Source organism: Anser brachyrhynchus (genome assembly GCF_964034855.1).
Source record: "Anser brachyrhynchus genome assembly, chromosome: 3".
NCBI lineage: Eukaryota > Metazoa > Chordata > Aves > Anseriformes > Anatidae > Anser > Anser brachyrhynchus.
In genome coordinates this window covers 33,899,405-33,923,052 of record NC_137696.1, presented here as the reverse complement: position 1 = coordinate 33,923,052, position 23,648 = coordinate 33,899,405, and the positions used below count along the sequence as shown (strand labels likewise).

At 42.2% G+C, this 23,648-nt stretch overlaps 1 long non-coding RNA gene across 14 annotated transcripts in view; it reads right to left on the bottom strand.

The window, feature by feature from the left end:
- Positions 1–23,648, bottom strand: part of LOC308193488 — an 85,522-nt gene that overhangs the window by 4,359 nt on the left and 57,515 nt on the right. For 12 of the 14 annotated variants that reach the window (XR_013949669.1, XR_013949671.1, XR_013949673.1 and 9 more), the window contains 7 exons: positions 23,307–23,360; positions 12,996–13,109; positions 11,538–11,642; positions 9,782–10,010; positions 8,828–9,621; positions 7,136–7,311; positions 5,599–5,745 (listed from right to left, as the gene is read on the bottom strand). This is a non-coding gene — a long non-coding RNA (uncharacterized lncRNA). Of the gene's footprint in view, positions 1–5,598; positions 5,746–7,135; positions 7,312–8,827; positions 9,622–9,781; positions 10,011–11,537; positions 11,643–12,995; positions 13,110–19,654; positions 19,789–20,451; positions 20,552–23,306; positions 23,361–23,648 lie in introns of all 14 variants that reach the window. The other 2 variants (XR_013949670.1, XR_013949672.1) reach the window with 2 other exon arrangements.

Below are 23,648 nucleotides of genomic sequence, written 5' to 3'. Positions count from 1 at the left end.
AACTGCATACTAAATCTTAAGAGCCAATATGTATTAAAATTGTCGCTACCTTCCGCAGCAGAGCAGCAGTTTTGCAGCTAGGTAGGGGGCAGTGTAACATACAACTCAAGGTATACTGCCAAATATGACATCTTTTAAAAGAAATCAGCACTGCAGTGAACACAGTGTCAATTTGTGCCACTTAATCCAACTCAGTGACTGACAACACTAGATTTCAAGAAGGCAGATATCAATAAACTCAGAGTGTGTGTAAGGGAGGTCTCATACAAGGAAAATCTAGGGGAAAAACAAATTACGGAGAGCTGTCAGTTCCTTCAAGAAATGCTAATAAGAAACCAAGTGCACGCTCTACTAGTTTGGAGGAAAGTAATGAAATTCAGTGCAAGTCAGCCAATTCGTAACATTTTAATTGACCGCAAGCATGAGGGAGATAAATCTGTAAAGTGGAAACTAGGTCGGCTGTTTGAGAACCCAGCACAATACACCATTCACAGGTGTGTGTGTACATGTCTCCACAGGCAGTAAAGACAAAGCACAAAAGATGCAACTAGCAAAACATATCAAAATAGAAATTTCACGAGTAAGGTTGTAAGAAAAAAAGGAAAGTTAGTTTTGACCACAGCTCAAAGACAGGGGATGCTATCAGCAGAGGATTTTAAGGAAGACAAAGAGTTTAATGTATTTTATTTCCCTTTTTACTGAAAAGGTCAACAGCAAGCAGACAGTGCAATGAGTGCCAGGAATGAAGTGGTAAAATTTCAGCCTGAAATATGAGAAACCTGCTCAGAAAGCAACCAGTTAAATTAGATGTTTTCGTATTGTCTGGGCTTAATCAACTTCATTCTAGGAGTCTTAAAGGAAGGGTGAAGTAATGGTCATAGGTGTCATATAGCTTTGATTTATTTATTTTATTTTATTTTATTTTTTGCAAGGCCTTTAGCACTATTTCCTCATAAACAGGCTAGTGAACTGTGTTCAAAATTAAACTTCTGCAGGAAGGGGCAGGAGATGAAGTCTGGTACGGTGATTGTATCCACAACAAAATTTAATCAAAACCTATCAAAATACATGTGTTTTGCAAGGTATTCTGTGGGGCTTAGTCCCATCTCAAGTTTTATCTGATGTTTTCGTTGAAGGCATAGAAGATGGATGTGTGGAGAAGTTTAATAGAAGTATGATTATTAAACTTGCAGGTGGAGCAAGGAAGGACTGCAGATATTATGGATGACAGAATCAGGTTTTTAAATGATTTGATACATTTAGAGAAGTCATCTAAAATGGGTGTTTTGTCATGCCTAAGTAGAAATACTCATCTATCCAGTTAACAATTCACAAGAGAACAAATGTATGGAATATGGTGGAACACAAGCTGAACATGAACAGCAAAGCCGTGTTTTTACATAAAACACGGACATTGCACTGGGATGTCCAAAGAGTCTTAACAACTGAAAAAGTCCTTGTGGTCTAATCCCCACTGTTCAAGACTCACCGAGAACACGGTGTTCTGTTCTGTATGCTGCACTCCAAGAAAGATGTGAACTAGCTGTCAGGAGGCCAGAGGATATCAACAAAAATGGACAGAAGTCCAGAAAACACGAGAAAAAATTTCAAGAACCATTTTTTGTTTGTTTCATTGGTTGGTTGGGTTTTGCCTAAAGAAGTGACATTTGAAAAGAAAGAAGGTTAATAGTCTTCAGCTAAAAAGTGTAACTTCAGTCAGTTCTTCTGTCCCGGAGGACTGCCAGGGAGGACAGACCTCCTGCACTGAGTTCCTGTGCTGCGTGCCAGAGCAGTCTGCAACCAGGAATCTCCTGCTCAGTCCTGTCAGAGTACACCCACTGCCACAGAGGTGAAGTACAAAGCCCTACCAAGTTTCTACAGAGCACATTCAAAGTGTGATTGCCAAGAGCTAGAAGCGAACAGTTTGACCCAGAAATGGAGGGGTAAAGCTTATCCCTGACTTCCAGATAATGTTTCACTTAGGATTCAAGTCCTAGCTCCAAAGCACAAAGATATCAAGGCTGCTTCTTCAAAAAGAAAAAAAAAAAAAAAGAAAAAAAAAAGAATATTTAGAGTTTTAAAATGACAAAGTCAATTCCTAGCCCTGTTTTCAGCACATAGTAAACTATTTTTGTTGATGCTGGGAATATAGTGTAAGAACATCCACGGTTAGTTAAAGCAAAAGTCCATCTAGCCCAAAAGATTGTCTAAAATAGTGGCAAAGAACAGATGCTGATGGAATAATATGGAGAAAGTATTATTACGGATAAAAGGATATATATATGGATGCCATAGTGATCCCAGAGAACAACATGAATGCAGTGGTGTAGCACAACTATACTGTTTCTAGATGTCACATGCTTCTTATCTAATGGGAGGCTTTCAAAATTGTCTAATGGTTCTGTTTACCTCTGGTTTTGGTCACACTTCAAGAACCACCTTTAGAAATTACATAATTTTGAGAAAGCGAAAGCACATATTTTGAAATAAATCCTCTTTAAGAAGAGCAACATTACGCCTCAGAACTTATTTTGTCATAAAACAGAAATAAGTCACACAAAAAAATATTGACTTAAGTGTCATCATCTGTGGCTCACAGCCATTGGAGACTGACATATTGGCACAAATCATGACAGGTATGATTTTTTGATCCAGGAAAGAGAATTGAGATGAGTAGAATGACATTTGAATGCCGGTCCCTTGGGGAGATATTTTCAGGGACTTTGCAGAAGTGACTGTAAAACCGTGCTATCAGCCTCAGTGTGGATTGGAGTGGGAGTCAGGAAACACACGGGTGAGGATTTTAGACAGCAGCACATGTGTATAGGACTGGTCCAGGAGAAGGAATGCATATGTTTAAGATACATGCAGAGTTGTTTAGAAACCTTACATATGCCATCATAAATTTATGAACATGTTGGCACTGACTAGGGAAGTAAAGATCTCCAAAGAACACATAACACATATACATACACCGAGGCAGAAACCACTTTCAGTAACCAAATAATTCTGTCACCAGACAGCCTAAAATTACTCAAAGACACCATTTCTAGCCAAGACCAACAGATTTTAAATATTTTTTTGAATCTAGGCAAATGAATTTTCAGGATATGACAAGCCAAAAAGTCTTTAGGAAAATCTCCAAGCAGATGATCTCATTTTTATCCATCATATCTCTTAAACACCTTGACCAGTTTCCTTCAACTCTTCCAAAAAATCTGTCTCAGAATAAGATTATGCCTGTGAAGTTGTAGGTGTATAGGGCTAATTTTGGCAGAGAGAGAAATCGGAATAAAATCAAGTTTACAATGGAAACTTAAGGACATCTGCAGTTCACTGAATGCTGTTCGGTGTGATCTATCTAATGCAAGATCTTTCCACTGTAGCAAAAAAATAAAGGGCTTTTATTATCAACAAGGGAAAAGACTATTTCCCCCATATGAAGTCCTACCTCTGAGATGAAAAGTCCTGGCAGGTCACACAAATATTTTTGCTTCCTCCCACTAAAATGTTTATAGGATCCAGGTTAATTTCCTAAGGTCTGGCTTGAGGATTTCTGCAGAGTATTACACCATGTTGGCAGTGCAGAATTATGACCATTTCTGACTGCAGATGTGTCTCTACCACAGTCCTTATTAAAACTGCAGCACAGCATTGACATACCCAACTAGCTTTAAATTAGCCTGATCGGGAACTGCAAACATCACACCAATACCATTGCAGAACACAGCACAACTGCAAAACCCACTATAAAAGCTGAGTACAGTAAACAGATATATTTTGCAGGGCATTCTGAACACTGTGTTCCTGGAATAATGTTACTCACTGAACCCAAGCTAGCTAGTTTAATGGTGATTTAGGTATGTCTAAGCAAGCTCTAAATCATCTGAAGGCCCTCTAGCATGACTAGTTAAATGAGAACATCCTGGGTGCTTGTAAAGTCTGTCTCTAGATTGTTCCTAGCCAGTAGCTGCTACAATTCACGTTGATACCCAGTTTGGGAAAACAGCACATGCACACAGTTTTTACTGAGATCTGGAAATTTTATGGCTTGCGCGATGGTTAAGGGAAAACTCCTCTAGGGAGTTTAACGCAAGCCTTCTCAGACTCCTGTGGCAGTTGGAGGTCTTTTCCTTTTAAAGCTCCCTCTAATCAAAATATCCGTAGGAAAAGGGAGAGGGTTATGCAGGCTGCAGATCAGACAGGACATTTCCTCCAGTGTGCAGCTGAGCTGCCTTCTGTGGATACTACTCCCAGAAACAGCACATCATCCTCAAAATTACTGCGTCCGCTAAACCCCATGCCACTCCTGACCTGCACCAATGCCACTCGTTGCTGGTTACCAAACAGCTTCCCAACACAAGCACCTCTTGATTTTGCAGAGGGAGAAATGATTTCAGTGGACCAGAGGAAAGTCTTCCTAAAAGCTGCCAAACTCACTCATCTCGAGTTAGCAACTTCAGACTGGTGCTCAGACCAGCATGGAGATCTGAAAACCTGGTCCTGATACCATCTGACAGGGAATGTTGGTCAGGAGTACAACGAATGGACAACAGTGGAGAAGATAAAGGGTAAACTAAGGAGAGCTATAAGCAGTCATACATACCCAACCCCATACCCAACCACAAGCCATCTAACTCCAGATGCTTTTCCTGCTCTCTCAAGAAAGGACAAAGGTACAGTTATTCTCTGAAAATTTGTGTTTAAGTGACTTTTTCACTGATACATGAGCTTGGAAATGCCATGAATATTCATTTAGGCCCTTCCACACACAAAAATTCAGTTTGTGGTGACATATGGCAAGGGAAATTTCAGCTCAAGCAGTTGAAGCCTGGCAAAATTATAAACAATCAGAAATGAGGCCTTCTAATGGAAACTGTTAGACAGCCTTAGCTATTGGGCCACTGTCATCTTCACAGCCAGAGAGTGATTTAATCTGTCAGTTATGTGAGCACTAGGAGTGATGAATAGGTCTTTGTATTCATTCACAGCAAGTACGTTCCCAGAATGACATATGATGTGGAGGTTTTTTTGTCTCAAAGTCCACTGGATCTTTAAAGAGTCAGGAGTCTGCTCAACATAGCTTTCCAAAGCAGCACTACAACGGACACCATCCATAGTCAGAAAGATGGATTCCCAAAGTGACCGACTTGCATCCCTCCTCCCCAGTTTCACTTGCCTGTTGTTACAGAGGCAACTTAAAAGCCCTGTGTCAACAAAGGAGCCCAGTTTTGCCCTGACATCCCTGACAGTCACACTTCTTATAATCAGGGCGGCACAGGAACACAACCACAGCTTATCCGTGGCTGCCAGCACAAGATAGCACAGTCACAGGGCTCCTCCACGGAGCAAAGCCACTCAGACCTACCAGAACCACACTGGCAGCCCACACTTTTGGGGCAACTCCACTCCCAAGGGTGCTCTGCTGTGCTGGCAGCACAGGGAGCAGAGTAGGGATACAGGGCTGCCCAAGCCAGGTGACTTCTTTGCAGAAAGACTTCTCCACACTATCAGTGAGCACAATTTTCTAACACCATTTTTTGCTGCAGCAGCACAGGAAGATGGGAACAGAGCCAGACACTAATGTTATATTTTTACCTGATATAACTGAGAGTATCCTGTATCATATGTTCAAAACAAATCTTTTAATAAAGCTGGTTACAGCTCTGCCAAGGTCTGGTGGATGCAGTAGACCATCCTCTCCCTGGCAGGTTCCTGGGCTGGAAACTGGCTGGCTTTAATCCCCTGCGGAATAGAGGCACAGAGGGGGCAAATGTGAGGTTTGACATCTAGTCAAGGTCATTTATTAACTTGGCTTTCCTAATACTAGGGAAGCCAGTGGCAGCTAGTCCTAAGCCAAACAGCTTTTTCATTGCCATAGATACAAAAGATAATGCACGCCGATTCAAGCAAAATGAGATGATTGTAAGGCTTCCAAGGATACTTCCAAATGCCAGCCAAAAACTCTGTGAAAAGTCTCAACTGGAGATAGATTTCTACATGTTACCTACCCAACAACCTCTCCTCTCAGAACAGGTACAACTTCTAAACTCATCTGTTTTGCAACTCATATGAAAAACTGGAGTCTGTAACTGGCCACACTTTGACACGTCCTGTTTCATTTTGGCACCACTTTCAAAGACGATTTCTACCATTCAGATGAATATGGCCTATTTTCTCTTATTCTTGTGATCAGTTATTTATTAGATCATAATCCCAGTATGGACAAAGTGCTCAGACTTCAGTCAGAATTTAAACAGCATGAATGATGTTTTTCCTCTCTCTTTTCATTTCCTGAACTGTTCTTAAACATACATATTCTTGACTTTTAAGGGTGAGCTGATCCTGGGAGGAGGCACAGCAGGGAACAGATTTGTGTGGGTGACTGTGATGGTGGTAAAGGATTTGGAAGGGATAGGGCACAGCTGACTCCACCAGATCTGTGCTGGAGAAGTGAGATTTTATGACCACAGCACAAAGGTACCACTCCTTGCTGTGCTGCTGGTGTCCCTGGTGTCCTACCCCAGCAGAGTGAGGTGCCACAAAGAGAGAAAGGGAGGAAATCTTTCCCTCTCCCCGTTACTTATAGGTCACATGTAGGTTTCTGGGGAGCACCCTTCCTCCTCCCCCAGTGAGCATCTGGGCCCAGGGCTCTGTCCATCTCTACTCTGAAGTATCATGAAAGGTTTGAACAGTGTTGCTCATCATTATCCAAAAATACACCATTCAACCAGGCGCAGGACTGTCGTGGATGGTTCCTTTTATCTTATCCAGCCACTGTCCAAGAAACCGTTGAGGTCCTGGGAAGCCACAGACTACAAGTAGGCACTTAAATCCATCCCTATCCAATGAAATGACAGGAATGAACTGATTAGAGCTAAGTGCATGCTTAAGTGCTTCACTGAAAGGCATAAACCTTGAACTGAGGCAGTTGTCCAAGGACAGGAGATAAGGAGGGGGAGAACATTCACCTACAGTCAGTATTCTGAAGGCACAGGATGGGGTTTACTGTCCAAAATGAGTGAAGCCAGCTGCATTTAGGAACTAGCAGTCCAAGAGAAGCTAGACTGGAACACTTCACAGGGGTCACATTTGCCATTTCAATAGTGCAGAGAAAGATCATGCAGTACTGTACCTGTGAAAATGCAAGTCACTTCAAGTGGTTAATAGGTTCATTGAACAACGATCAACCCAGATAATTAGACAGAAAGTACCAGCTTCTCAGTGTATTCTCTCCTTTTGATAGACAGCTCCCAGAAGTCAGGCATGATTTTCATAAGGCGAGATAATAAGCTGTCAGTTGTACAAAGCCTAGAGTGAACCACACAGAAAAATCAACACAGTCTGAAAACAAGAAACATGTCAAAATGCAAAAACAGTTTCTTTCTTTAAAAATAAAATGAGAGTGTGATTTGAACAAGTAAGCTTTGGCTTACAAGTACTATTCTAGTCATCAACAAAATAGGAAAAAATGATAGGAAACATTCTGAAATTAACTCTTGATATGAATTTGCCCAGTGTCATCACTTGCTTTCCATACTGTGATTTCATCCACCGCTCCTCTTCCTAGTAGATATCAACTTAAAGAGGAGAAGGACGAGAAAGGGAGATCACAGGATGGTGAGAGGGGAGGAAACCACAGAGGAACAGTACGTAATGCTTTTGTATGTTACATCCCATATACCATACACGTTTTGACTCTCAATAAATATGCTTATTTACTTGCCTACTTGCATAAGTGACAGGGCAGACTTAAGACTGTCATCAGGTTGTGTCAGCGCAAGACGTCATCTCAAACTGCACACACATGAGAAAACTCATGTAGCCCATGGCCACTGCCAGGGCACCAGGTAGGCCGCGGGGACAGGGATGGGCCAAGGCTGGGCCAGGCTGTGGGGAGCTGGATCCCAGCCCTGCTGCGGCCTTGTTGGGGCAGGGGCTGACGGCCCCAGGGCTGAGGTGGGGTCCTGGGTGGGTGGGTGAGCCCCAGTGAGTGGACAGCAACATCAGGGCCTGGCAGTGCTCTCGGGGTTCTGGGACTCATAGACCAAAGGCCGACATGAAGAGGTACGATGTGTAGAGGCAGAGGCAAGTTGTGCTACCTCCGGCTGTTCTGAGACAAATCCATCAGTGCTGGTGCAGGGAGGATGTAAACTCCCCTGATCTACACAGTGTAGCTGTCCCAAGCAGGGAGCCGTTGTTACCCGTGAAGAACCCCAGCACCTCCGTTCCTAGCGATGGAGAAGAACAGTTTATGCCCAAGAGCCTCAACCTGAGTCAGGCGCTGTCCTCATCCTCCACTGCTTCATTCCCATCCCACTCTGGGTCTGCCTGTGACACCTCTTTCCAGAGGGGGAAAGGAGAAGGTTGGACAACTGAAGCTATAGTTGCCTTCTCAGCAAAACATTTGCCTCAAAGAGGACCAGAAATGTGGGTTTATTCAGGTGGAATACTCTGCATGAGGCCTTTATGTTAAATTTTTTTTTTCAGCAGTGAGAGTCAAGAAATTGTCAGCAAGTGACAGTTTGGGTTGCTGGGCTTTATTGGTTTTTATTTTTCTCCCCTCAGTGATTTGTGCCAACTGTTACTTCATGCATATGGAACACACAACTTCTAGCCTTTCCTCACTGGTGTGAAGTAAGGGTTTGGCACATGTTGAAAACAACAAGCAGAAATTAACTTGCTCTCTCCCATCTTTAATGTCAATAATCGCCAGTAATTATTTGGAGTATTAAACACAGTCATCTTGCCGTCACCTTAATTCTCCACATTAAAAAGGGATTATATAACAAATTAGCCTGATTTAGTCTCTCTTCAAGGGACTTACCCAGTGGTTCACTCTTCTTTATTAAATTAGCAGTCGAGGAAGCTTTTGGCTTGCAGACATGTTATGAAATCCTGCCCAAGTTCAGACCACCGGTGCTAGCAATTGCTCAAGTGCTAACTGCTCTGGAACCACCTCCTCAGTATTTGCAGGGCCTGAACTCCAGCTGACCCACCGCACAGTGAAAACATGCTGGTAGACACTTGTAATCTGATCTTCTGACATTTGCCTTCCAGTTTAGAACAACTGATCCTCAGTTCACCAGGGTCACGGAGTCTCTCAACTCTTTCCTGTGCTTGTTTAAATATAACCCAGCATTCAGATTTGGGTATGCAACAACGAAATCTCTGCTAATTCTCTCTCTTGTGATGACTTAGCGGGAAGGAACAGTTGCAAAGCACAGCTAGGTGCCTTTCCACCGGCTGTGAGGGAACATCTCTGTTGCTTTCAGTGCTGAGGATGTCTGCTCGCCAGAAGGGTAAGTTGCAAACACACGGAGCATCTTATTCCTCCTCGGCTGACTGTATGCCAGAGAACTAACACTTCTTTCATACAGAATTACACAGAATGAAGTCTGCTGATAGCTAGTCATGTGAAGGCCTGACGCAATGCCCACTGAAGCCAAAGGCTGTTTTTCTTCTGCCTTTATAGGCTTTGGATCATCGCCTTACTCAAAACACTAAACCTGTGAGAATTTCAAACTTTATGGTCAAAATCCATTATTTTCTGCATTCCTTGCTTCTAGCTGTAACAAGTCCATGTCACCACCACAATGCTACATTTGATGGTAAGCAGACCTGTGAATCAGTACAGAAACAATCATTTACTCCTGGTTTTTCCCTTCTCTTTCTTTACCTTCTGCCTTGAGGGTACAAAACCAACTGTTCCAAATAGACCCTTCTCATATTTATCGGAATAGCAATCCATGTCTGTCCTCACTGTGTCTGAAGTACTCACCTGAAGAAGTCCTAAAGGACTGATTGATGATGACAGCCCTGAGTGCTGCCCACTCTTGGGGATTTCACAGTGCAGACATGCACTCATGGGTACTTCATATAGGACTATATTTGGTGGTTAGGTGACCGCAGCTTTTGGCAACTGCTGTTGGAAGCGATGGGTAGGCCAGAGGTGGAGGTCCCTGTGCTCTGCTAATGATCCACTTCACATTCAGTAGACAAAACAGAATCTGACGAAGAAAATACAACCTCTTTTTTTCAGAGTTACTGGTACTTACAACTACCGATCGCAAAAAATAAATGTTCTAGTTGAATCTGGCTTATACTACAGGGAACAGTTCTTAACTGGCAAGTTTGAGAAAGACCACAGTTGCTTTAAAAACCCTCCTTAGTGTTGATTTCCGTTATTTTCTTATTTAGGCTATCTTTTTTTTGCACGTGCAGTTACCTCATGAACTGTTAACCCACATTGCTTTGGGAAAGCTCAGTTAGTTAGGGAAAATAAAGTCACATTTTCTTCCAGTAGTACCAGTTCCCTCATGATCTGCCTACCACAGTTGTAAAAGTATTGACTTTATCCATCTGCCCAACTGATCAGTAATATTCAACTGACATTGGTGTTTCCCTTTAAAAAGTCTTTATGAGGGGTGTTTTTTGGATGTGTTTTTTTTTGTGTGTGTGTTTTTTGTTTCTTTTTTTTTTAATTTTTATGAAAACCTGATTCTGTCAGATGCTTTGTTATATTCCTAACAGCCTCTGACTTCAGAACAGCTGAACATTCTCATGGGAGGAACATATTGTACCATGCCTCAATATTCATCACTCAAAGTAATTAAAGTCACCCAAAGAGAAATTAATTGGTCCTAAAATTGCATAAAATTATTGAACAATTAAGTAATAATTCATCTGAAGTTGTTCATAGTAAGAAAAGCTATGTGCAAGCATGCAATCTGAGATAGAAGCTCAATGTACTTGCCTAAGGAGTGATGATTTACAGCAGATAGGCTGGAAAAATCAAAAACAAAAAAACAACCCAACCTTCAAGTGACAAATCACACGGGGAGTTCATGCTGCCTTTGGGGATCTTCACACCCAGAAATGGAAGAATTTGCAGTAATTGTCCTTCCAACCACACTATTATGTGCAGTGTGGAAATAGCTTCTTTCAAAACCCTTCACACCAAAAAATAAAACCTCTACCCACTCAGAGTATTTAAAATAAACAGGATATCTTATAGAAATGGACAGGAATAAAGAATCTACTTATATAGGAAAGGATTTCTAAAGATAATAAACCGACGATTCAATATTTTAATAATGTAATTTTTTTCCCCTAATTTTTACAGTTTCAGGATTTTACAATGCTGATTTAAACATCTCAAATTCTGCAGACTGGTTTAATGTGACCTATACGTAAAACGTCCCACTGGTGATGTGAAGCACATGCTTTCCCGTGCCAATATGCACAGCTTTAGTTCAGAGTGCAGCAGCTTGTACTTTTCTATCTAGTACTTTTGCTTTGGTCCCTGTTGTCAGGCAGTATTTTAATACTGAAATGTAATATTGCAAATATTATATTTAAAATGTCTTCCGTTCTATAAAATGTGCTAGCCCTGTAAAGTGAAATTCTGTTGGAATCCTGATAACAGGGGGCAAAACAACCAGATGCTGGCAGTTTTTGTAGAATATTTGTGACCTTCATTTTTAGTCCAGCAGCATGGACAGGGTGGAATTACATCAGCAAGCCCACATACTCACCAAAAAACTTCAGCCCCCCGGTACAGTCGTATGGGATTCAAAACATCGCAAAATACTTCTGACCTCTCTGAGCAGTGATCACCCCTAGTCATGGCATTCTTCAAACTGGAAAAACAAACAGCAACTTAATATATATTTTTTTTTAACAGAACAAAAGACAAACAAAACAAAAACATTTCAGAGGGAGAGACTGAGCCAAGAAGCTACCCATTAGTATGTCTCCTCAGAGAGATTTCCCACCCCTTCCCCTCCCCCCCAAAAAAACCAGCCACCCAACCACAAGCAAACTATGCGTATTTATCCACTTGAATTTCTTTTCTGCTATGTTTTGCCTTAAAAAGCTACAGAGGAAAGGAAAGAGAGGAAAGAAAAAGGGAATAGGAGACAAAAAAAGGAAGAGGAAAATCTCATCCTAAAGCTTTGAGGGACATATCGGTCAGTGAGGAATGTATTCAAAGAAGCTTTGTGGAGTTCCTCATGTTAATCCTATTGGCAAATAGTGGGATTTGTGTTGCATAGCTCCTAAGCTTGGGTCTACAGGATTGCTACAAAACACAAGCAATGTCTGTAGCAAGAATAGAACAACACTAGAAGTGCAGAGGAATGAAACTTAAGAGACTATCAGTTTTAAGAATAACATTCAGGAAGAAGACAGAGGCAGTGAAAAACGGAAGTACAAAACACCTCCAAAGCCATCAAATGCTAAAAGATTCATTCAAAAGTGTTTCTTCCATGGTAAAATATTCCTGCTGCCTAACTTCATTGACAGCACCATTTCCACAGGGACTGGAATCTGATCTGACATCTAATTTACAGAAGCTTATAAAATTTCTTTACTGTAACAGCTCACAAACAATAACGTATTATGGATTTTACATGGGTACTTTATTTTCCCGCAGAAGTCAATAAAGTCGTGCCAGCAGAAATCTTGGCTTTACATTCACATAAAATATTTTATCTCAAAGAGCAATAGGAACCCTAATCAGACTGCATCAGTCTATATTGTTACAAACTGCAATTAATCTGCTCAGACTGAAAAGCCATACCAGTTTTTGACTGAAAGGCATGTCATTAAGTTTCTGAGTTGTTTACATGTAATGCAACATGACAGGAATTTGTGCAGAGATGAGAGAAAATGAGCTATTTGAAATTAACTGTTTGGAATCCTGTCTATAGCTGTTTGCAGTCTGCAGTGAATTGGCAGGGCTGATTACAAGGATTTGTGTGGGTTTTGTGAGAGGGTTTCTCATACTGAGTTGTTCTTTAAGAAATGCTTGGTAAAAACTCGCTGCGCCTTTGGGTGTTCAGGTCTAGGAAGAGAGGAAGTATGCACTAACACCCTTGGTTTATAGCAAGAGTAAGTAGTAAAACTAAAATAAGGAAATATATGGAATATATAAACCAGGAGATCACACAAATAACATGATTTGTACCTTATATGTGAAGCGTGGCACTTACCTCCCCCAGTTCCCTTACAACAGGACACCGAGGCAGCTGATGGAGCCTGCAGGATGGTTTGGCAAACAGCAGCAGTTAGGCAGAACGGTACCACACATGTGACTATCAGAGATGCTGTGCGGAAAGGTAGAAAGGAGAAGATTACACAAGTACGGAGGAAGATCTGCAGACTTGCCTGTACAGTGGCTTGTTGGGGTTAGTTTGGATGTAGAGAGTCAAGGTGAGCACAGGACCCAGGCTCTGTGCTCAGGCCTGGGCTGAATTAGTGTAGATATATCCCACTTGGGAAAGCTCCCTCAGCGGTGCAGCGTTTTACCTCCTTATCCTAGTGGCTTAGTTCAGTAGGGAGGCAGGCAAGAAGTCTTTGCTCTCCAAAATACAGGAACGATTAGATTTCCACATGATTATGCTCGAAAACATGAACCATGAAAGTTCGGAAAGCAGGAAGCAATTTGAAAGATCCAAGTATTTATTTATTTGTTTGTTTTGAACCTCATACTTGGCATCTTGACAACCTTCTGATCTGGGGCAGAAGTAGAAGTTTGTGAACAAGGTTTTTGAATGTCTGAAATAAGATTTGGGCCAAAAATGAGTGATCTTGTATGCCAATTTAGGATACCTCGAATAAATAGCATCAGGGAACAGAGGACAGGTACACAGCATTTTCTGTCACTTTATAATGTTTCAAACTTATTGCTTGAAATATTGAGGACCCCTAAATCACCATGCACTTTGGAAATCTTGATTTAAAACCTTTTTTGTGTCAGAGAAGAATCTTCTTCTTCCAGAGGAGAACCTCCCCATCATCTGGGAAAGCATGTTTGATGAGGAGGAAAATTAATTAGACTAAATAGTAACTTGAAAAATTGAATTAATTCTCAAAGAATTAATATGCTTATGGAAAACCAGCTGAAAGGTACGGCTTCAAATCAATTTTTTTTTGGAAGAGGAAGAAATTAAATTGCTGTCATTAAAAAGACAAGTCTTGAGATAGATGTTCAGGGTGTGCAGGATGCCCCTGCCTCCCGTAGCACCCTGACTACCTTTCACACAGGTGCTGTGCTGACCCCCAGCTGTTGGTGGCCTCTGCCTGGTCTCTTCCTGTCTCACCATATATCCAAAATGGCTGAAATCCAATAGCTTCTGAAAATATATCCTCTGAAATAGCACTTCCTTAAAAAAAAATCAACAAAAAACAAACTTGGACCAAACATAATGCTATGAAAAGCCTTCTCTCTAAATAGTTCCTCTGACGAATACAGTAATGGAAAGAAACAGAGTACATTGAAGCAAATCTATCCCATGTTAATTATGTTGCTTTTTCCCTTAGGAGACAGTGTTGGGTATATGGCAGAACACAAACTGCTGAAAAATAAAATGTGCTGCAGAACTGGAATCTCGTTAGTCTCTGCTTAATGTTTAGCCTTTCACTCGCAAGCTGGGAGAGATGGCAGTTCGTGTAGGAAACACCATGTCTCTGCCAGGCTGTGCACAACAGGGGTAATCAAACAGTCTGCAAGCACTGCACACACATGCACTTGTCCATGCCAAGACCAAAAAAAAAGTGTTTTGGGGGCACAAACATACAAGCAGCTGCTGCAGCAATCTGAGGTGCTGTTGTTACTACCTCCAAGCCTCTTTCTATTCTATGGAGATGCAAAGGACAAATATAACCTCATGAAATGCTGTATTTAGAATACAACTGAGATACGGACTTTTGTCCAAATTAAAGTACGTCTGCCCCACTGCTAGTGGCACTTGCCCAACTAGCTAGTGAGACATCTACTTCTTATTCTTTAGTTATAGAAAGCTGTTATATGTGCATTATATGGCTAACAAAACACCTCTACAACTAAGCTTAACACTTGAAGCTGCTACTCTCAACTTTGAAACGCTGTGTAACACACCAGAGTCCCAGTCACAACATAGTATGAACAGTGGGCATCAGTGACTATGTTCCCACATAAAGCTGATGAAATACCAGAGATGACCCTTACATTTTGCACTCCAGCTGAGAATACTGATGTAAACATCCACTACAGCCTAGAGCCTAGCATTGCAATGAAGAACCAACAGACAACGTTGTCCCCAGCTCATCCCTCAAAAGCAGGCTGTAGCCCAGAGCAGTCGCTTTGATCCACCCGGCTGCCATCTGCTTGAAGTTTTCCCTTGCACGCCAAGGTTCAGCTAGGGAACTGGAGATTTGAAAGTTTGGGTCAGAGCTTGTGTGGAAAAGTAGTTTTCAAAGGAACTAATCTCCCACCCTGGTCCAAAGCATCATGAAAGTGTCAAAGGGATCAGGTACCGGTGCTGGGCAGGATAAATATACCAGCATTTATTAGTGATATGAGTAAGCAAATTATTTCTTGCCTTGAAGAGTCAACCAGTTTGCAGCTTTCAGACTCCATGTAAAATTTAACATACAGTCATGAAATGCACTGAATTCTTCAGTGACTCCAGTCATGAGTCAGAGAGTCGCACTGCCCCATCCAAGCACATGTCCTATCAAGCACGATAGCCATGGTCCTTCCATCACCAGCTGCAGGATCTGGCTCAGAATCACAGAATAATCCATGCTGGAAGGGACCTCTGCAGGTTATCTGGGGACAACCACTTGCCTGCTTAGGTCACATTTATTCAGGGCTTCATCCAGTCAAGATTTGGGGCTCTCCAAGGTTAAAGAACCTACAAACTCTCTAGGCAACTGTTCCAGTGCTGCACTACCCTCAGAGTGAGAAAAAAAATCCTAATAACTAATGAGAGTTTTTATCATTGTGACCTGTGCTTGCTGCCTCTTGTCCTGTCACTGTGCTCCTCTCAGAAGAATCTGGCTCCATCTTTATGTATGGGCTCGTTCCTCTTACTGCCCATTTCCCCTCCAAATACCCTCACATTCTCCATCCTCAGACAAACTACTCCATCCCTCAAAAAAATAAGTCAGGATGACCAAGTTCATCCTTGCTACCATCCTTCTTCATGATTTGCAGTCTTCCCACGTTGTAGCCACTCTCACTTCACCACCTTGATCACAGAAGTATTTAAGTTCACCCATGAAACAGAGCTTTCACTTTTTTTTAATCAAGTCAGGTAATCAGCAGTGGACAGGACAGTGCCCTACAACTGGACAAGCTTTCCTGGAACAAACACACGTGACTAGGCATTTGGGTAACAGGATCCAAAGTTCCTCAAGCCAGAAAGTTCAGGCCAAACTTGATTAAGACTTCAGCAGAAGAGGGCATGTTATCCTCTTGATATTCTTTCCTCCAGACATTTCAAATTCCCTTTTTTGTCTCTTGCTCTTTCTGTAAACTATTCCTCAGCCTGTGTTTCCTAGGCAGCTCATGCTGGTGGGAGTCATTTCTGTGATGCCAGTGTTCCTTTCATGAGGCTGCCTTAGCTCAAGGCAAAGAGCGTGAGCCTATTTGAGACTGAAATGCTATTCTGCACCACGTTAGATCAACAAGGTACAAATATTCTCGTGCTTTCTTGTCTTTCAGCATAGCACAAGAGTCCTACCCATTTCATCCCATTATAAAAAGCTTATATGCAGGGAAACAAAAGCATGCCCAGCACTATCAAAATGACAGAACATTCTCACGTTCTGCTTATTGACACTCCAGTCACGACCAGTTTTTGATGTGTGCAGTGAGGAATTCATATATATCAGGAAAATCTTTCTATGACAGAGTTAGTAGGTTGAAGTTTGTGTGTCCTGAGGCAAAAAAACTACTGCAGTAATCTACTCTGAGACCAAAGTGTCACACAGGACATGTTAAGGCCTAGTGCAGACCTCAGAACGGTGTGAGGTAAATAATACCTAAAGTGCTGCTGCCAATCGCTATGTCACAGGCATGTTCCATGTTTCTGAGCCACCAGAAACGTCCACTTTCCCTATCAAACTTTGCACAGTGACTTCAGATTTTTTAAATATATTTTCAGTGTCTGAACCTAGAATTTTCCACACTTGAGTTTTCAGGACTGTCCTAACCCATATTTTGATCCCTGAACGGAAAGGCTTATTCATTTTCTTTCCTTTCATTACTTAAATAGTTGAAATATATTTTTCTTTGCCATTTCTTGATGGCAGTAATCAATCAGCTTATTATTATTGGAAATAATTTTGGCCATAAGCCAAATCCTGCATTACAGCCTTGAGGATGTTTCCATGCAACATAAGATCTGGAAAGCATTCGGGTGGCTTAGCAGGATTTCCACACAGCTCCAGAGAGCAGATATTATGGAAACTCTGCAACCTTTTGAACATAGCATGTTCTCTTTCTTTCTTGGCATTTCAAACCTATGAGGCTTCATGATCAAAGCCCTAGCACACCCCAAATAATAAAGGAATCACCAGACACTCTACCTTGATGTCAGGATCCTGTTTCCCACGTAATTTTTGGCTGATGACTGGGGTGGAGACACAGGGGTAAAGCAACACTCGAGCAGCATTGCAGAAATCTAGACTGAAGTTTTTCATACTTCACTGAAGTCCAAGGCCATTTATGTGCTTTGCTGAACATGCTAACTTCAGAGACATTAGACTGGGAAGTACATGGAAACCGGCGGGACCCAAAGCATCAGCTCACAACAACCAACCACTGAGAAGCTCACAAAGGATTGGGGGTCACGGACTGTGTCTAGCACCTGATAGAGTGTTCCAAGGGTGCATTGAAGATGAAGATCTCCAGAACCTGATGGCCAGATTTTCTCAGCCTCAGCTCAGGCTTAGTTCAGTCTGAGCCTGAGCAGGAAATGCCAGAACCCATCGGCAAGGCCCAAGATCTGTGCAAGGTAAGATCTGGGTAATTCTTTCTGTCAGACATTGTCACCACAAGACCAAGGAGAACAGCTGGAAACCGTTCAAAGTGCCAGGACCTTGTCATGCCTCATGGTGAGCCGGCTCTGGGAGGACCCTATGCAGTAGGCTCACCCACTGATTTCTTCAAAGAATATCCACCAGTCATCACGAAGTTACTGGTAAGGATCCTGTCGTTGAGAAACACAGACAGATTGTCATTCAGCCTTGTGGCACCCTGGGTGAACTTCACAGAGCAATATGAACAAGCTATTGAGTCCATGCTCTATCACAGGCACAACGTCCAGAAAGATTTTCGATTTTCTGCTCCAGCTCAGCTTTAAAACCAGGTAGTTTTCTTCCTCCCACTACTCTTACTGGTTGTAGATTGCCATTGCTTTGACAATTAGAAAGTTTTTCTAATTGCCAATGTAAATGTATTCTGTTCAGTTTAATGCCCTTTGCTAAAAATGGTCTTTTTCCCCTTCAGATATTACCCCTCTAATGTCCTCTTAGAGAGTGTCTGACCTTGAGCTGGGCAGCTAGCCTCATTCTTCTCACTCTGCTGCTGGAGACAGACTAGGAATACCCCATTTTCCCATGTTTTCCTTGATCCCTGAGATTGATCCTGGCTCTGTCTGCTGTCCTCCCCAGAGGAGGCATCCCTCCAGGAAAAAGAAATTCAAAGGAGGAAGTCAGAGTGTTAGCAAAGGCCAAGGTCTTCCTGTCCACCTACCCCATTAGGCTGAGATGCTCATAGCAGTGCTATGATGTTGCCCCAGTGGCACTTCTCCCCCTCACTGGGGAGCACTGTTTCTCCTTGGATTCTTTCTTCTTGCCTAAACAGAAGATGCATCACCAATTGTTGTGACATATTCAGGGAAAATTATTATTATTTCTTTTGTATGAAACAGATCAATATACCACAGACTTGTAGCAACCAGATTAGAAAGTAATAGAACAAACTTAGGAAGATGAAGAGGAAAAACCCCCAAATTATAAATGAAACGAGCCCTGCCTCCAACCTTACATTTAAGCCAACAAATATATTAAAACATGTTTTTAACTGCTAAGTATTGGCAAGCATAGCCAATCCTAGAGCAATCACAGAGCAATAAAATAGCAGCCATAAAAAACAGATTGGATACTATGAGATAAACTGCAGCACATCAATTTACACAATTAATAACTGCCAGAATAATTGCAATTCATTTAAGAGTTGGAATCAAATCGTAAATCAGTCCCAGCAATGTGTTAAATAACAAATACCAATTTTAATACAGAATTGCTGAGTACGGCATTAGTAATTGTAAGGAGTGTTGTAAATACAGACGCTTATACCCTAGTGTTGCTCACAGTATTATTTACACATTTTGCACTAACATTTTGTCCCCACTCGTGTCACATACAACAATATTCCCAAAGTGCTGTACTATTACTTTTGGATTTCCATGTACCTACTTTGCCTGTTGTTCAATGGACTACGGCCATATCTTTTGCCCAGCAATCATATACATGCTTAGCAGTCCTTCTTTGATTAATATCAGAAAAACAAGGATTTTTCAGGCTGCAGCAATGAGTTTCTGTGATGGTAGAACTGTTCCCAAATACTACTGATTATTATAACCACAAAGCAAAACACACGATTCCTGTTTGTAAACTATTATTACAGGGCCTTAACATGTGTAGTTGTGAAGCTAGACCTTGATTAAAGGTTTAATTTACATTGCAATACTTTGTGCTCACAGCTTGTTCCAGAAGAGAGGGAACAAGTTGCATCCAAGACAGACGTGCGGTTCCTGACTGCCTGTGATGGCTCGTTTCTCGTGAGCAGGTGTGGTAAGGGTGAGGCAAAGGGGCATACCTGTCTCCCTCTATTCTTCCTCTATTCTTCTATTCTTGCTTTTCACAAGTCCGGCATAATGGCACCCTATCTTCTACGTGTCTCGGTACTCAATGTAGAAGCCTTCTGGCTTCTCTGTCCCCTTGGATATGACTCTGGGGAATAATCCAGAAATCAACTTTGTCATCACATTCACCTTGAGAGGAAAAGCACCTCCTTCCTACCTCTTCTCCTATGTAACCCTCATGCAGAACAAGGCTGAGGTTTAGTGGAATTCTTGTGCCTCTGCATTTGAGATAATTGTGCTTCAAAACGAGAAAGTCCCATAACACGTGCAATATTCATGCACCATGGGAGATTTTCTTCAGCTTCACTGAGCTTTGGATCAAGCTTCATATCACCTTAAACTTCCCGCAGTCTCAGACTGCAACTTTACTGGCCTCTCTACAAGCCTGCAAGGGACCCAGCAGCCCCCCCCAAGCAGGATTTCAATTAGCTCCATCTCCATCTTAATTCACCAGCTGATCTAATGATGTTTTGAGTGAGGCCTGTTCCACATTTGCTCATCAATACTACATCTCAGCCCTTCTATATTTATCTTCCCTGGGATTACAGGGAGGACAGAAGGAAACTGTAAATAGTTTGCACCATTCTTCTTGCCTTATCAAGGGCTTCTGGTATGGAAAAGAGTGCTGGTTGTTTTGCAAATTTGCAAAACAAGCGTACTTATCGACAGCTACATCATGTTTCAATACAGTATAATATATAAAATAATAAATATAATATGGCTGAAATATGTTTCATTTACATTTGTTTACCTGTTTCCTAATTGTAAGATTCCTGTCCATGGCAAAGCAGGAAGTATATTTCTATAACAATTTCCTGATGAAAGTAGGTAGGTACGTCTTCAGAGCACACCTACGAAGAGTAGAGCTTTATGCATGCCATACAACAGATCTGTATTTCAGGTGAAATCCACAGGGTGCAGCTGAGGGTTTGAAACACTTACTCCACCTCCCTTTCCTTTGGTATCATTCTAGATTATGCTATCTTCTTATTTTGCCTTTATATGATACAATTTTTAAGCACTTATTTGGACAGCTATCAAGTATCCTTAAAGACTCCCACAGATGGAGAAGCAGATGCACTGTAACCATCTGGGGCCAGAACTATGATTAACTTTCAAGTTAATGTGCCTGTAAGAATGGACTGCACATTAGAAATGTTTCTTCCATTTCAACCAGGAAAAACAAAACAAGGTTTAAAAGTAGCCTCTAGATTTGGGTGCCTACCATGAGATTTTTTTTTTCTGTCTTTTTTATGCAAAATCAGCAACACGTCTGAAATGCTGGAAGCCGGTGGTCTCCTGTCCGTAAGCCAAGAGAGATCCTCCCTCTTCTGCGCTTGTGACTTGAGTTGCACTTATGACTCCTACAGAAATGCCTCAAAGGAATTGTGTCCAAAATCACACTAGCCTTTCATAATGCTATAACATACCTTCTCAGCAGGAGAGGAATGGCTATTTTTGGTATCCCTAACCTGCAGTTTTCATTTTCATTAATTTTATCTGCTGTTTCTGTTTATGAAAGCATGAAACCAAGACAGGCAGCTCAGCCAGTTGGAAAGATTGGGATGGGTAATTGTTCCTCATCTGTCCATGAACTTCTTCAGATGTTTTCACCACACTATATTCTATGATTCCATGATATGAATGTCTGTAGGATGATTATCTAGATCTGCAAGCATTACTGATCCCCTAAGCCAACAACTCCCTGACCCCAAGAAAATATGATTTCTTCTTTGCTGCGCAGAGAGCCTCTCTTACAGTAGCACCCTACATTCCCTTTTACCCCAGAACACACTACCAGCTTACACCTCACACACATCTCTCTGGGCCTACAAGCATGCTAGTTACTTCCACCATCAGCAACCATATCCATTTTAGCTTCCATTTAAGCACTAAAGGAATCTCCTTATCTCCCTCCCCCTGCCTGATTATTGTGTTTGGTTAGATTATGGCTTTCTGGTTCACGTCAGATGAACATAAGCTTCACAGATGGGTGGTGAAGAGTCCATAAATGAAATTATAGGTTGGGCAAAGTCAAAGTAATGACTAAGTAGCCACAGGTAGACTGGCCCAAAGAAGAACAACCTTCATAAGTGACTTCATATACAGCTGGTCATGCTTAGCTTGGGAATAGCCTCACTGCTTCAAGAAATGTGAGAGACTGTATCTGACGTATCCCCTTCTAGCTCCCCTGAACTCTATCCTTTCTCCCTGGAGCCCAGTTTCAGTCAGCGATTACCCGCGTGCCAACTTGGACTGAGTGCAATAGTGGGTCAGGAGAGGGTGTAAAGAAACAATGCAACAATACAAAAGGCCCAGTCATGGGACTAACTGGGGAACCAAGGACTGTACAGGCCAGGCCAGATGAGACGTGCATGTCCCCTGGCAGCTAAGACTGCCCCACCTTGGTGCAAATAGCAGGGCTGAAGGTGGGACATTGCTGCCTCAGGTTGAGTCAAAGGACAAAGCTGTGAGAGCATGTTGCGCCTTTGCCTCAAAAGCCCAAGCAAACATTTGGAGGGAATTTGGCTCGGCACTTTCAGAGCCCACGTGCTATGTAAATGGTAGCAGGTGTCTACAAAGCTGAAAATAAGCTGGTATTTTGCAACTGCCTACTCTTGTATGCCCAAAGTTCCAACAAGAAGCACATCTGCTGTGGGGATGAAAGGACCCCCTTTAGCCACACGGGTGCAATGCACGCAGTGAGGGTCACAGGACAGGGGGTGGCTGTGTCACTGTGCAGCTACAACAAGCCTCAGCCAGCCGTATACTTATGCCTCTTACAGGCATCAGGAGCACAACATCCTAAGGCAAGCTTCCCAAAACTTTGAAGATACTTAGACTAAGGGAGAGGGGATGAGAGTTTCTTTGGGCTGTCTCTGATATGAATTTGGATGAAGAGCTTCAGTTAATACCAAGCACACCAGCTTGTACAAGCATAACTTCTTTTACAGAGATTCCTGCAAAATTATCAGAGGATGTAAAGTGTCATTACTACTTAGATATAGCATTTTCAGACGAAAATGTCACAATGCTTTGTTATCTTTAACTAATTAATCTGAATTATTTCTGTGAAGTAGAAAGGTGACATGGATATGGCTCACTTCACCCCAGCCCTGAAGTGTAGTCATCGCTAGTGTGGAGAACGTCAGCTGCATCATAGCACGCAGAGATCTCACCCCCGTTTAAAAGGAAGTGAAGACTATCATCTCTAGTTAAATTTCACAAGGAGCGTAGGAGGTCAGGAAGCTGTGTGCATAAACTCAGACTGGACCTGGCAAGGCTAAGATCTGCTTTGCAAGACAGCTGTCACTCTGTCACAACAACATTTCTCAGGACTGCTGGCGGTCTGGGCAGCAAGGCAGGTCAGAGTCCACGCATTGCAAGAGCTTTGGTTTCTCAGTCAACAGCTGGATCAGCCTGGAAATAGATCTCAAGGAAAAATCCTCAGCACCCTGCCAAGCTGCTGACAGCCCACATGGGACGGAGCAGTGCCTGTTTGTATCACGCTCCCTCCCCGCCAGCACAACCACACACACTCTCAGGGTAGGAGCTCTCTCTGGTAAGTCCTTCCCTATTTAAGGCAGGATTTAAGCTTGCACTTACCTGGAAGTAAGTGCACTCTTCTTCCAATGCTTCCCCATCTCAGGTCAACAATTTCTGCAACAGCAACAGACACAAGGAGATTAATGAAATCAGCAGTGCCTCACATGATTAATTACAATTCCGTATCAACAGCCAGCAGGTGAGGGAACAGCAGTAAAATTCTTCTGCCCATGCAAAGCCAGCATAAAACAACTCCTGCCTGAAGAAGAGAACATATGTCCCGAATCCATTCATTTCAATGAAAGGAAGGCAGAAGGGAAAGTGTTAATTATTCTTTGTGGGATGAATGAAACGCACTGTACAATTAGCACCTTCTGTGCTCCCGCCTAATGACAGGCTTAA